Here is a 16,108-nt window from a genome sequence, read left to right as displayed (position 1 = left end):
TATGGAACTGGCTCATGCAATTATGGGGGCTAAGAAGTCCTGAGAGTGTGTGTGTGTGTGTGTGTGTGTGTGTGTGTTATTATATGGAACTGGCTCATGCAATTATGGAGGCTAAGAAGTCCTGAGGGTATGTGTGTGTGTGTGTGTTATTATATGGAAGGGGCTCATGCAATTATGGAGGCTAAGAAGTCCTGAGTGTGTGTGTTTGTGTGTGTGTGTGTGTGTGTGTTATTATATGGAACTGGCTCATGCAATTATGGATGCTAAGAAGTCCTGAGTGTGTGTGTGTGTGTGTGTGTCTGTGTGTGTGTGTGTTATTATATGAAACTGGCTCATGCAATTATGGAGGCTAAGAAATCCTGAGTGTGTGTGTGTGTGTGTGTGTGTGTTATAATATGGAACTGGCTCATGCAATTATGGAGGCTAAGAAGTCCTGAGTGTGTGTGTGTGTGTGTGTGTGTGTGTGTGTGTGTGTGTGTGTGTGTGTGTGTGTGTGTTAGTATATGGAAATGGCTCATGCAATTATGGAGCCTAAGAAGTCCTGAGATCTACTGTAGGCAAGCTGGAGCAGATGTGTAGTTCTAGTCCAAGTCCAAAGGCCCCAGAACCAGGAGATTTGGTGAGCTGATGATGTGAGCTCCAGTCCAAAGTCTGTAAGGCTTGAGACCCAGGAAGAACTGATGTTTCAGTTAAAGTTCAAAGGTTGGAAAAGACTAATGTGCCAGCTCAAAGCAGTCAGGCAGGAGGAGTTTCCTCTTATTCAGTCTTTATGTTCTATCCAAGTCTATAACTGATTGAATGAGACCCACCCACATTGGGGAGGGCAATCTTATTTACTCAGTCTACTGATCCAAATGTTAATTTCATCCAGAAACATCTTCACAAACACACCCAAGGTAATGTTTGACTAAATTTCTGGGTACCCCATGGACCAGTCAAGTTGATACAAAATTAACCATCACAAAGTAGAATGACATGTTCAAAGAGATAAAAAAAAATTTCAACCAAAAATTCTATATTCAGAAAAAATATCATCCAAAAATAAAGATGAAATAAAGAAGTTCCAAGATAAAAAAGCACTGAAAGAATTCATGGCTATCAAAACTGCCTTACAAAAAATAATAAAAAATCCTTCTAGCTGAACGGAAGTGACATCCGATGGTAAATGAAGTCCACAGGAAGAAATGAAGAGCATCAGAAATGTTAAATATATGGGTAAGTATAAAATACTCCATATTTTCTCTTATTTCTCCTCTAAGCTTCTTTAAAAGACATAAGAACAATTAGAACATTATTCTGTAGGATTTATATCATATAGAATTACAATATATATAACAATAATAGTAAAAAAGAAGGGATAGGAAAAGGAGATTAACTGGAGCAAAATTTCTACAGTAAAGATAAAAATAGGATTCAAAAAAATGGCACAGACTCTTCCAGAATATAGAGAAGTAGCCAATACTTCCCAACTTATTGTATGAAGCCAATATCAAAGCCAGAAAAAGATACCACACACAAAAAAGGAAACCACAAACCAATATCCCTCATGAACATAGATGTAAAACTCCTTACAAAATATAATCAAATTTAATTCAGCAACTTGCAAAAAGAAAAACACAAGACGACCAAATGGAATATATCCTAAAATTGCAAGGTGTATATAACATGTTGGAAATCAATTAATTTAATGACCTGTAATAATAGAATAAAAGACAAAAAGTATGTAATCATCTCAATAGATGCAGAGAAAGCATTTAGCAAAATCTACCACCCATTCATGATAAAAATGCTCAGTTAAATAAGAATAGAAAGAAACTTCCTCATTTGAGAAAGGGCACAAAAAAACCCAAAACAAAAGAAAACAAAACAAAAAACCCTATAGCTAACACTATGACTAAAAGCTTTCCCCTGAGATCAAGAACAAAACAAGGATGCACACCCTTGCCATTTCTGTTTACAATTGTATTGGTGGCTCTAGTGGTGCAATAAAACTAAAAAAATGAAAGAAAAAAATGCAGAGTAGAAAAAGAAGACAAGCATTTATCTTGAAATTACATAATTCCACATGTAAAACATCCCAAAGATTACACAAAAAACTACTAGGACTCATAAACAAATTTAGCAATTTTGCAAAATACATGGCCAATATACAAAAATCAACTGTATTGCTATGAACTATCAATGAGAAATCTAAAAACACAATTTTAAAAAATTCATCCACGATATCACTTAAAAGAATAAAAAAACTAAGAGTAAATTTAACAAAAGAAGTGTGACAATTAAAACTACAAAACATTGCTGAGAGAATTAGGGGAAACTAAACAAACAGAAATATTCCATACTCATGACTTGAAAGACATAGTACTTGTAAAATGGAAATTCTCCCTATACCAGTCTACAGATTCAATATAATCCCTATTAAAATCTCACCAGACTGTTTTGTAGAAATTGACAAACTGATTCTAAAATTTATACAGAAGTGCAAAAGACCTAGAAGAGTTAAAAAATATTTTTTAAAAAGGAAGAACAAAGTTGGAGGGCTTACACTACCCAATTTCAAAGCTTACTGTAAAACTGCAGTAATCTAGACAATACGAGATTGGCTTAATGATAGACATGTAGATCAATGGAACAGAATTGAGAGACCAGAAATAAACCCTTTCATTTATGGTCAATTTACTTTCAAGAAAGGTACTGAGACAATTTAAAGTTGTCTTTAAACAAAGACAAAGACAAAAACAAAGACAAAAAAAAAAGTCTTTTCAACAAATGGTGCTGGGACAATTGAGAATCAATAAGAAAGAAAGAAAAAGGAAGGGAGGAAGGGAAGGACGGAGGGAGGGAGGGAGGGAGGGAGAAAGGAAGGAAGGAAAGAAAGGGAGGAAGGGAGGGAAGGAGTGGGGGAGGGAGGGAGGGAGTTACAGGAAAGAAGAGTAATAAGAACTGGGGAAAGCAGAGAAAGGTCAAAATGGCTGATAGGATAAAAGAGGAAATGAAGTAATGGGAGGGCAAGGAAAGAAGACAGGAAAGAGGAAGAAGAAAGTCACAAAAGAGAGAAAATCATCTGGTTCACCCAGCTATCTTCTTACTCGGGTCACCTGACCCTATAGTGCCCTTGCTCCGTGTGGCTGCTCCCAATGCCCCACCTCACATTCCACTTCCTATGATGCCACTTTGTACATGCCTATTTTTCATCCCCTGTATTTATGTACATATCTGTTCCTTCAGTCCTTCTGCTGTGGTGCTGTCTGGCTGCTTTGATAAAAAGAGGGAAGAAAGAGGGAAAGAAAGCCCGATAGTGATAAGATTAAATGGAAAAAGGCATTTGAGCTAAATGGAACAAGATGGCAATAACAGGCTCCCAGAGCCCCTCTGAACTTTCTGAGTGTACTTTTAAATTGCAGTGACCTTCTTGACTTCTGAGAAGCCATTGATTATTCCTTCATTTAAATACCTAGAGCAAGTTTTTTAAAGAGCCAAAAGATGGTAGGGTTTTATTCTTCCAACCCTCCCTTTTTTGGACTTTCTAAGTTCATAAAAAGGAAAAGAAGATAAAAAAGCTACTCCTTGCCTTGTGCTTTTGTAATTGAAAAAAATATGACAGATTTTTTTCTCCTTTTCTCACATTTTGTATTTTAAAAATTGCTGTCAGACTAAGGTTTTGCCAAGTTTCAACTCCCAAGTGAAATCGTACCAAAAAAAACTAAAAGATGTACAAAAAGCAGATAGATTATACGTATAATCATACAGTCTTATGCATTTCTTATGGGTTTCTAAACAAGTGCATTCCTCTTGTGTTAAACATATAATATTGGTTTTAATTATATTTATGTACTGAAATATATGTCCTTTCATCATTCTATTTTCTTACTGGGAAGGTTTCACTTTTGTAAAAATACATATATACTCATCTGGATAAAAACAGACACCCCAGATAAGGGAAGTAATTTGAAGGAACATGATTGCTTTCCATCTTCTGTTACCTTGAAGTCTACTACATAGAAGGAGAAGATATATTCACAACTCTAGAGAACGGAGATTGAAAAAAGAAACACAAGACAATTTTCATCAGGCACATTAAGCTTACTTAAAGAAAAACTTAATATCAGTTAGACCCTTCTAAAACTAGAATAGGCTGCCTTAGGCAGTAATTGTCAAATGAAGGATATTGTCACTGAGGGAGCTCAAGACTGGAGCCCTGGGATTAAGGAGACTCTGAGAAGTCATTGGAGAGCCAATGAAGAACTGGACAGAAGAGTGAACGTAAAGATTCTCACAGGGTCAACCACAAGGAATGAATTGGGGGGCTTGGGAAATCTTATTGACATGGGGAAGACTTCAAAAGCCCCAATGAGATGGGTCGGTTGCCAAATATACCTAAAGAGGTCTGAAGTTAAAGTTAAGCACAGATGTAGGAGGGAGTTCCAACTGGATGGAGAGAAAGGGACTGAGATCCAAGAGAGAACTTAAGGGTCAGCAAAGAGAAGTGTACGAGTCAGGTTAGGCTAGGCTATGTGGAAGTAACAAATTAACCCTGGAATCTCAGTGGCTTAACAAAACAAAGTTTATTCTTACCCAAGATGCATGTCCCAGTGTAGAGGGAGCTCTGTTCCACACAGTCATTCTGGGGCTCAAGCTCACAGAAGCTCTAGTCCCTTATAGTTGCTCCATCTGGACCACAGGGTACTCCAAAATCTCCAAATATAAGAAACAGAAAACAGAAGAAGCACATGGACTCTGCAGTGAGGCTTCATTTCTGCTTATATTCTCATTGGCCAGAGCTCAGGTATATGTCCCCAACCCAACTGCAATGGAGGCTGGGAAATGGAGAGGAGGAAATGAATATTCAGTGAGCTCTCTGCTGCAGAAGGGTGCACTGCCCAAAGCCCAGACAGAAATCTTTCTGTGTCTAGGTGGAGGAGCCAAAATAATTTTCTATCTCAGCTTAGTCCCCTATAAGGCCTTTCTTTCCCCAGCCACTAAATGTGTTCTGAATTTCTGACATGGTGAATTATCATTGTTGGAGCACTCGAAACAAAGTTGAGAATGAACAATATCAGAAACCAAATATTGGCCAAGATGTGAAGCAAAAGGAACTCTCATTCATTGCTGGTGGGAAAGCAAACTGGGACAGCCACTTTGGAGTACAGTTGTGCAATTTCTTACAAAACTAAACATGCTCATCATAGGATGCAGCAGTTGTGCTCCTTGATATTTACCCAAATAAATTAAAAATTTATGTTCACATAAAACCCCGCACATGGACCTGGTAGTTTGCATGTGTCCAGGAATTTATCCATTTCCTCCAGTTTTTCACATTTGTTGGTGCACAGTTGTTTATAATAATCTCTCATGAGTCTTTATATTTCTGTGGTATCAGTTGTAATGTCTCCTTTTTTCATTTCTGAGTTTTGTTATATGGTTTGGGCCTTTTCTTCTTCTTCTTCTTCTTTTTGGGTAACCTAGCTAATGGTTCTTCTATTTTATTTATCTTCTCAAAAAACCCAACTTTTTGTCTCATTGATCTTTTGTATAATTTTTGGGACCCTATTCCATTTAGTTCTGCTCTGATCTTAATTATTTCTTTACATCTACTATTTTTAGGATTGAATTGTTTTTCTAGTGCTCTGAGGTGTAGCATTAGGTTGTTTATTTGAAGTTTTTCTATTCTTTTGATGTAAGTGTTTATTGCAATAAACTTCCCTCTTAGTGATGCTTTTGCAGTATCCTACAGGTTTTGGTATGATGTATCTTTATTTTTCTTAGTTTCAAGAAATTTTTTTTATTTCCCATTTAATTTCTTCTTGGACCCATAGGTCATTCAGGAGCCTGTTGTTTAGATTCCATGCCAGGACTGAACCAAGAAGAAATAGAAAAACTGACAGACCAATAACAAGCAACAAGTTTGAAGCAATATTCAGCAATCTTCCAACAAAGAAAAGCCCAGGACCAGATGTCTTTGCAGCTGAATTCTATCAAACCTTTAAAGAGGAATTAATACCAACTCTCTTCAAACTATTCCAAAAAATTGAAACAGAAGCCATTCTCCCAAACTCATTCTATGAAACCAGCATCACCCTTATACCAAACCAGACAAAAATACAACAAAAAAAAGAAAATTACAGGCCAATTTCCTTGATGAACATAAATGTAAAAATCTTCAAACAAATATTAGCAATCAGAATATAGCAACACATCAAAAAAATTATACACCATGATCAAGTGGGATTCATCCCAGAGGTGCAAGGATGGTTCAACATATGCAAGTCAATAAAAGTGATACACGACATCAACAAAATCAAGGACAAAAACCATATGACTATCTCAATAGATGTAGAAAAAGCATTCAATGAAATTCAATATTGCTTCATGATAAAGACTCTCAGCAAATTAGGTATAGAAGGAAATTATCTCAACACAATAAAAGCCATATATAACAAACCAATTGCCAATATCATCCTGAATAAGGAAAAGCTGAAAGCTTTTCCCTTAAGAACAGGAACAAGACAATGATGCGCACTGTCACCACTCCTACTTAACATAGTATTTGAAGTACTAGCCAGAGCAATCAGGCAAGAGAAAGAAATAAAGGACATCCAGACTGGAAAGGATGAAGTCAAACTGTCCCTGTTTTCAGACAACATAATCTTATATATTGAAAAACCTAAAGACTCTACCAAAAAACTCTTAGAGCTGATTAACAATTTCAATAATGTTGCAGGATACAAAAGCAACACCCCAAAATTAGTAGCATTTTTATACTCCAATAACAAACTGGCAGAAAAATAAATCAAGAAACCAAGCCCATTTATAATAGTCATCAAAATAATAAAATACCTAAGGATTAATTTAACTAAGGAGGTGAAAGATCTCTACAATGAGAATTACAAAACACTATTGAAAGAAATTAAAGAGGACACAAAAAGGTGGAAATACATAACATGCTCTTGGATTGGAAGAATTAACATCATGAAGAATGTCCATTCCACCCAAAGCAATCTACAGATTCAATGCAATCCCCATCCAAATACCAATGACATTCTTTACAGAAATAGAAAAAGTAATCCTAGCATACATATAGAATAACAAAAGACCCCAAATAGCCAAAGAAATCCTGAGACGAAAAAATAAATGAATAAAGGCAGAGGCATAACACTACCCAAATTCAAGTTATATTACAAAACTATTGTAACCAAAACAGCACAGTACTGGAATAAATACAGACACTCGGGTCAATGGAACAGAATGGAAAACCCAGGAATCAACCCATATACTTACAGCCAACTGATCTTTGACAAAAGCAACAAAAACATACATTGGGGAAATGACTGCCTCTTCAATAAATGGTGCTGGGAAAATTGGTCATCCATATGCAGAAGAATGAAACTGGACTTGTACTTCTCACCATATACTCAAAATGGATTAAAACTTATATAAGACCCAAAACCATAAATTTACTAAAAGGAAACATAGGGGAAATACTCCAGGAAATAGGTCTGGGCAAAGACTTTATAAGTAAGAACCCAAAGCACAAGCAACAAAAGAAAAAATAAACAAATGGGATTATATCAAACTAAAAACCTTCTGCACAGCAAAGGAAACAATCAACAGAGTGGAAAGACAACCTACAGAATGGGAGAAAATATTTGCAAACTATACATCTGACAAGGGATTAATATCCAGAACATATAAGGAACTCAAACAACTATATGGTAAAAAAACCAAATAATCCCATTAAAAAATGAGCAAAGGAGGTGAATAGACATTTTTCAAAGGAAGACTACAAACGGACAACAGGTACATGAAAAAATTCTGAGCATCACTAAGCATTGAGGAAATGGAAATCAAAACCACACTGAAATGTCACCTCACCCCAGTTAGACCAGCCATTATCAAAAAGACCAAGAATAACAAATGCTGGTGAGGATGTGGGGAAAGGGGAACTCATCTACACTGTTGTGGGCCTGTAAATTAGCACAGCCATTATGGAAACAGTATGGAAGTTTCTCAAACAATGATAGATAGAACTACCATATGATCCAGCAATCCCACTACTGGGTATACATCCAAAGGAGTGGAAATCATCATGTCAAGGGGATACCTGCACTCCCATGTTCATTGCAGCTCTATTTATAATAGCCAAAATATGGAAACAACCTAAGTGTCCATGCCAAGTGCCGGGATAAGGACAGTATGGTATATATACACAACGGAATACTACTCAGCCATAAAAAAGAATGAAATTCTGCCATTTGCAGCAACATGGATAAGCCTGGAGAAAAATACATTAAGTGAAATAAGCCAGACTCAGAAAGAGAAATATCACATGTTCTCACTCATAACTGGGAGGGAGGGAGGGAGGAAGGAAGGGAGGGAGGGAGGGAGGGAGGGAGGGAGGGAGGGAGGGAGGGAGGGAGGAAGGAAGGAAGGAAGGAAGGAAGGAAGGAAGGAAGGAAGGAAGGAAGGAAGGAAGGAAGGAAGGAAGGAAGGAAGGAAGGAAGGAAAAGACCACAATAATACGTTGAACTTTCAAAAGGAGAGAACAAACATAAGGATGGTAGAGAGGGTGGGAAGGGAGGGAGGGAGGGGGATTAGGGAGTGATAGGTCGGGTGGATGGTTTGGGGAAAGATCATGATTTGTAACGATGAATATGGTTATAATAAAAAAGAAAAAGAAAATGTTCAGAAAGTAATTTTTTAATAACGTGCACACAGATATTTATAGCAGCTTTATTCATAATTGCTGAAACTGGGAAACAACAAAGACGTCCTTCAGTAGGTGAATGGATAAAGAAACTGTGGTACATTCAGTCGATGGAATATTAGCACTAAAAAGAAATGAGCTATGAAAAGACATAGAGGAAATATAAATGCATGTTACTCAGTGATAGAAGCCAATCTGAAAAGCCTACATACTGTATGAGTCTAACAATATGACATTCTGAAAACGGCAAAACTATGGATATAGTAAAAACATTAATGGTTGCCATGGGAGGGAGGGATGAATAGCCAGTACACATAGGATTTCTAGAGCAGTGATACTATTCTGTACATGTCATTATACATTCATCAAAACCCATATAGTGTACAACAACAAGAATGAAACCCTAATGTAAACCATGGACTTGGGGTGATGCAGTGTCACTATAGGTTCATCAATTGTTAACAAATGTACCACTCTGGTGGAGGATGTTGATAGTGGGGGAATCTGTGCTTGTGTACAAGAGTAGAGGATATATGGGAACTCTGTACTTCCCACTCAATTTTGCTGTGAACCTAAAATGGCTCTAAATAATAAAGTTTATTAATTAAAAAAAGCTGAGTATGCTCCTTTTCTATGATCTTCTTCCAATAAGGTAATAGAAGTGATGTAGGGATGTATTTATTTGGTAGGAAGTGAATCAGATGACCTCTTCCTACCCTGAGGTTCCTTGATTTCTATGCCGTGTCTGGTATCAGGAGAGCAGTGACTCTTAGGGGAGGAAGGGATTTTAAAGGTCATCAATGGATGAATTCTTTCCTCTGCAGCACAACTGCTGAAAGGTCATCTAGTCTGTGCTGAAAGATCTTCAGAAAATGGAAATTTGGTATCTCTTTGCTTAACTCTTTCAATACCTCCTCAAGTCCCTTTGTCTGCGAGTCATCCTTGCATTGAGACAATCTGACTCCCCACTAGCCCATTAGATATATCCATGGAAATCAGAAGGACAGTGGGTCTGGAAGCAGGTCTGGTATCTGTTCAACAGAGAATCCCACCAATAAATGTGAAGCCCTTGCCAGAGAAGTGAGCATTGTAAAAAAAAAATGAGGCAGGGATCAGCGACACCCTGACAGAACCAAAGAAGACAGTAAGTGGGCTCAGAGTGACCTCAAGGTCCTGGAGGACAAAGGCGGGGGTTCAGCCTAGGTGCTGGTGAGGTGATCACTGTGCAGGGCCACAGGCAAATGTAGGCAAAGGGCACATTTATTTGCTTGAGTCAGGCTCATCATCTTCTGGATGGATATTGAGTTTATTTCAACTAAACATTCCTAATTTATACCTTCCTCAAGAGGATCTTCTAAACGGTTTGCAGACAGAGAGATCCATCTTCTAAGGAGTTCACAGCCCTGTTTATGTAATATAAGAGAATTTTGCCAAATCAAGTGGATACTTTTCAGTCCTTATTTTATTTAGTATCTGCTATGGTCTGAATGTGCCCCCCAAATTCATATGTTGAAACTTAATTACCAATGTGATAATATTAGGAGGTGGGGCCTTTAGGAGGTAATTAAATCATGAGGGTGGAGCCCTCATGAATAAGATTAGTGACCTGATAAAAGAGGTGCAAGGGAGCTATTCACCCCTTCCACCATGTGAGGGCACAGCATTCACCCCTTCTGCCATGTGAAGATGCAGCTAGAAGGTACCAACTATGAGGAACAGGGCCCTCACCAGACACCAAATCTGCCGATGCCTTGATCTTGGACTTCCCAGCTTTCACAACTGTGAGAAAGAAATTTCTATTATTTATAAATTACCCAGTATAAGGTATTTTGCTATAGCAGACTTGAATAGACTAAGACAGAAATTGGTACCGAGAAGTTGGGTAATGCTGTAACAAATACCTAAAAATGTGAAAGCAGCTTTGGAATTACATAATGGGTAGAGGCTGGACCATAAAGGGCTATGCTGGTGAGGGCTCAGAAGAAGAAGAGCTATAGAGAGAGCCTTAATCTTCTTAGAGATGATCTAAGTGTTTTTAAATAGAATGTTGGTAGAAATATGGATAGTAAAACTCATTTTGATGAGGTCTTAGATGGAAATAAGGAACATCTTATTGGAAACAGGAAGGAAGGCCATCGTTATAAAGCAGCAGAGAACTTGGCTGAATTGTGCTTGTGTCCTACTATTTCGTGGAAGGCAGAACTGAAGAATGATAAAATAGGATATTTAGTGGAAGAAAATCCCTAAGCAAAGTGTTTAGGGTGGAGCACAGCTTCTATTGATTGCTTTTAGTAAAATGTGAGAGGAGAGAAACAAATTAAAGACAGAATTTATAATTAAAAGGGAAGCAGAATGTAAAGACTGGGAAAATTCTCAAACTGGCCATTGTAAAGAATGAGAAAGTGTGTTTGGGAGAGAACACCAAGGGTGTGGCCAAGTGAACGTTTGATAAGATTTTTATGGGTAGAAGGAATCCAGATGCTATTCATCAAGACAATGTAAGAATAATCCTTAAGGCATTTCAGAGATCTTTGAGGCTGCCATTCCCATTATAGGCTCAGAGAGCCAGGGCCTTGATGGTAGAACAGTTTCAAAGGAAGGACCCAGGCCACCTGTGGAACCTCAGGGTTCACTGTTCAGTTTCTGCTCCATGCATTCTAGTACAGCACTCCTTGGCCACCCCAAGTGTGGCTCCCCTGGGCCCAGGTGCGGTACAGTCTGCCAAGGTTTACAACAGAGTGCAAGAACTGTGTGGGCATGGCTACTTCCACCTAGATTTCAAAGGATGTCCTGAAAAGGCTCAGGGTCCAGGCAGATAACTACCACAGGGACAGGGCCACTACAGAGATCCTCCATTAAGGCAATACCCAACAAAGCCATGGGGTCAGGGCCACCACAGAGAGCCCCCACAAGGACAAGACCTAGTGGAGCTGTGGGGGGTGGGGCCATCCCCCAAGACACCAGATGTGTGGACCCACTGGAGTGTGATTCCAGTCCAGAAGAGCCACAGATCAGAGACTCCAACCTGTGAGAGCTGTGGCATGGGCGACGTCCAGCAAAGCCATGTGGGCAGGGCTGCTCACATCCTTGGGGTTCAACCTGCACCCCAGAAGACAGGATATGGAGTCAAAAAAGATTATTCTGGAGACTTAAGATTTAATGTTGTTTGCCTTGGTGGGTTTTTAGACTTACTTTGGATCTATTATCCCTTTCTTTTCCTATTTTTCCCTTTTGGAATGGGAATGTCTTTCCTGTGCCTTTCCCACCATTGTATACGTTTTGGAAGTGTATAACTTGTTTAATTTCACAGGTTCACAGCTGGAGAGAAACCTGCCTTAGGATGAATTGTACCTTGAGTCTTACCCATATTTAATTTAGATGAGACTGTGGATTTTAGACTTTTCAGTTGGTGCTGGAACAAGTTAAGATTTTGGGGGCTATTGGGATAGAATGAAAGTATTTTACATGTGAGAAGGACATGACTTTTGGGGGGCTAGAGGTGGAATGCTATGGTCTGAATGTGCCCCTCAAAATTCACGTGTTGAAACTTGATCACCCATGTGATAGTATTAAGGGGTGGGGTATTTAGGAGGTTATTAAGTCATGTAAATGACTTCTGGTTTTCCAACTTTGGAAACCAAATAAATATGGTGCAGAGTTAGAAATGCACAAACAGGGGAGTGAACAACAGTGCAATCCATTGTGAGCTAACACACTCTTGGTATCGGTGGACTATTCAGGTAAAGATGAGTCTGGGGCTCAGGAGAAAGGCTCTTGGGAGAGATACACATTTGAGGTTCATCAACGTATGAATATAGATACAGCCATGGGAGTGGATAGATTGCTCTGCAAGTGTTTTATGTAAGAGACCATGTCAGGGGATTGGACTTTGGGAAAACCATCAGTATAGATGGGGAGAGAATCCAATGAGAGAAAATGGGCCACAGATAAAGGACATCAAAACAAGGAAGGAGAAAGTGTCAACAAAAAGATATTAGCAGTGTAAGCCTTTGAAGAATACTGTCTTAGTTCAGGATACTATAACAAAATACCTTAGACTGGCTAATTTATAAATAATAGAAATTTCCTTTTTACAGTTCTGTAGGCTGGGGTGTCCAAGATCAAGGCACTGGCAGATTCAGTGTCTGGTTAGTGTTCCATTACTTATATGATGCCTTCTAGTTTCACTGTGACATAACAGAAAGATGAATAGCTCCCTCACACCTCTTATATTATAATGTCACTAATCCCATTCATGAGGGCGGAGCCCTGAATATTCCACAGATACCACGAGTGTGTGAGCTCACAATGGATTTACTTGTTGTCTGCATTCTAACCTCTTCATGAGCCCCCATAATCCAGGCACCACACCCAGGTACTCTACCCCCAGATAGCTCTAAAATCTGCCTATTTCATCCTCATCATCAATGACATGTTTCCTCACCTCTTCTTTAGACTATTATCATATTGTTTTAACTTAAACATTTTTTCTTTTTTAAAAAAAAATATTTATTTATTTATTTATTTTTGATTACACATATTTATGGGGTACAGAGTTGACTATCAGTATTTGTGTACGGTAAAAAACTTTTCATTGTAACATATTATAATTCAGGTGTTTTTATAATGAACAAGTTTCTTGACTCAGTCTAGCACCCCATAGTCACTAACTGAAGCCATCACTGTTTTTTGATCATCTAGTAGTCGCCTTAACTCTTTAGTTGGTATGCTTTATGTCACAATTCCTTGGTTTATCAAAATCAGATATTTCTGTTAATTTTCTGCTACTATAGATGAAGATTTAACCCACTTCTTTTATCCCCAGATTTCCACTAGCCTTTCTTTCCATAATTCTGTATGTACCCAGATATAAGGCAAGGTTTTTCCTCAAAATTATCCCATCAAAAATAAAGTTCTTATTAAGACTTTTGTATTACAGGCAGTCTCTCAATTACTTAATTTCAAACAACAAATTACTATTTGGGAAAGACACATGAACCTGAAATGACCTCAATCAAAGCTAGATTTGGATGCTTATAGAAGTCACCTGCCATTATGGGGGAAGGTAGACAAATTTAACACAGATTGAGTCATTACTTCTGGAGAAATGACTTCAAACTGCACTTCTGGGTGCCACTGCACACAAGCCTTTTAAAAATCACTTTATTAAAATACATTAAATGCTAATGTTGTGGAGATCACTAAATATTAATGTGTATATGTAAATCAGGATAAAATTTCTAATCCTCAGATTCAAAAAGCACTGCAGTCAACTTAGTGGAAGTGAATATGGCACTATATTTTCAAGTGGCTCTAGACAAAGGATAAATAAATGTCAATGAGGGGCATTTGAAAAATATTGTATCATGAAATATAAAAGTGAAAAAGAGCAATTTTGTATAACAATATAGTTTATATAACGTGGTTTTAAATATGCATATATAACTAGAGTTTAAGTTAAAATATTATAGGTAGACATTTGGCCATTTCAACTTTTTCTCTAAATGTTTATTCAAGTTGAAAAAAGAAAGATTTTCAACCTTCTTATTTAGGAAAATGATAGTTTGACTTATATTCAGGGTCCATTAATATACATTTAGGCATACTCATATTTGCTAGTTATATCTCCATATCAACACCTCCGTTAGTCAATGCCACCAGTAAGTACACTTCTATTTCTCTATTTCATGTTCTATCCACTATAGGCAATGGGTCTTGGCTCTCCAGTTTATAAGGGGAAGCAGTAATGTTCTTTCCTTTCCCTCCACCTCTCCTTCTCAGTCCCCGCCAACCTGATTTTGTAACAAGTAGTCTGTGATTTGTCCAGCAAAGTCATAAGCTGTTGGCTCCTGAGTGAAAGATGACATAGATTTAAAGAGAAATTTATAAATTAAATTAGTTTCCCTGTATTTTAAACTGAGAGATTTCACCCATAACAGAGATACTATTTTCCTAATATTTCTATTGTTTTACTCTTTTGCCTTTTCAATGACATGACCTTTACCCTAGAATGCTCAGTCATGCAGCTGTCTGGAGAGAAACCAGAATTCATTTCATAGGAAATTTAAAGAGAAAGTCCAAGAAAATATTTATCTTCTGATCTTCAAAAACAGGCTTATGAAGCAGGACACAAATCCTCCCAAACTAGCTATTTTCTTGAGAGAGGATTTTCTAGACTACTTTATGTTCCTCTTAAGTTTGCCAAGGGCCATGCTTCAAGGACCCAGCCTCATAAATTTCTACAGTGGTGTGACAATAGGTAATCAATTCTTTCATCTCTGCCAGCTGGATATATACTATGGTAGCTGAAGGTTATAAGTAAGGTCACCATATGGCCTGGTTTGACCTGTGCAGTCCCAGTTTACACTTGTCCATGCAACCCATCCAGCCAGTGCCATTTCTCACTCTCAAATGTGTTCCAGATTTGATGATATATTCTGCAGTCATCCTAGTTACAATAGAAGTTAAGGGAAAGCCTTCTGTCATGGTTAATTTTATTTGTCAACATGACTAGACCATGGGATGCCCAAATGTTTGGTCAAACATTATTCTAGGTGTTTCTGTGAGAGTGTTTTTGGATGAAATTAACATTTAAATCTATAGATTGAGTAAAGCAAATTACCCTCCCTAATGTGGGTGGGCCCGATCCAATCAGTTGAAGGCCTGAATAGACCACAAAGGCTGGTCCTCCCTTGAGTAAGAGAAAACTCCTGCCTGACTGCCTTCAAACTGGGACATTGGCTTTTTCCTGCTGATGGAGTTTGGATGTGGTGTCCCCTCCAAAACTCATGTGGAAATCTGATCCCCAATGTGGCAGTGTTGGAAACTGATTGAATCATGGGGGCGGATCCCTCATGAATGGATTAATGCTCTCCCTAGGTGGGGTGAGTAATGAGTGAGTTCTTACTCCTATTAGTTGCCACGAGAACTGGTTGTTTATAGGACCCTGGCACCTTCTTTCTTTCTCTCTTGCTTCCTCTCTCTTGCTTTCCTATTGCCATGTGATCTGCTTGTACCCGCCGGCTGCCTGCCACTTTTTGCCATGAGTAGAAGCAGCCTGAGGCCCGTGCCAGATGCAGCTGTCCCAGAATCATAAGCCAAATAAACCTCTTTCCTTTATAAATTACCCAGTCTCAGGTATTTCTGTTATAGCAACACAAAATGGACTAATACACCTGCCTTCAGATTTGAACTGAAATATCAGGTCTTCCTGGGTCTCGAGGCTGCTGGCTTTCAGACTGGACCCATACCATCAGCTCTCCTAGGTCTCCAGCTGGCCAGTTCATCCTACAGACCTTGGGACCTGTCAGCCTCCATAATGGCATGAGCCAATTCCTTATAGTAAATATCTATATCTATATACCAATCTACCTATAGCTATCTATATCTATATCTATACCTCTC

Source organism: Cynocephalus volans, chromosome X (genome assembly GCF_027409185.1).
Source record: "Cynocephalus volans isolate mCynVol1 chromosome X, mCynVol1.pri, whole genome shotgun sequence".
NCBI classification, from domain to species: Eukaryota; Metazoa; Chordata; class Mammalia; order Dermoptera; family Cynocephalidae; genus Cynocephalus; species Cynocephalus volans.
The sequence above is the reverse complement of the archived record's forward strand: the minus strand, read 5'-3'. Positions refer to the sequence as shown.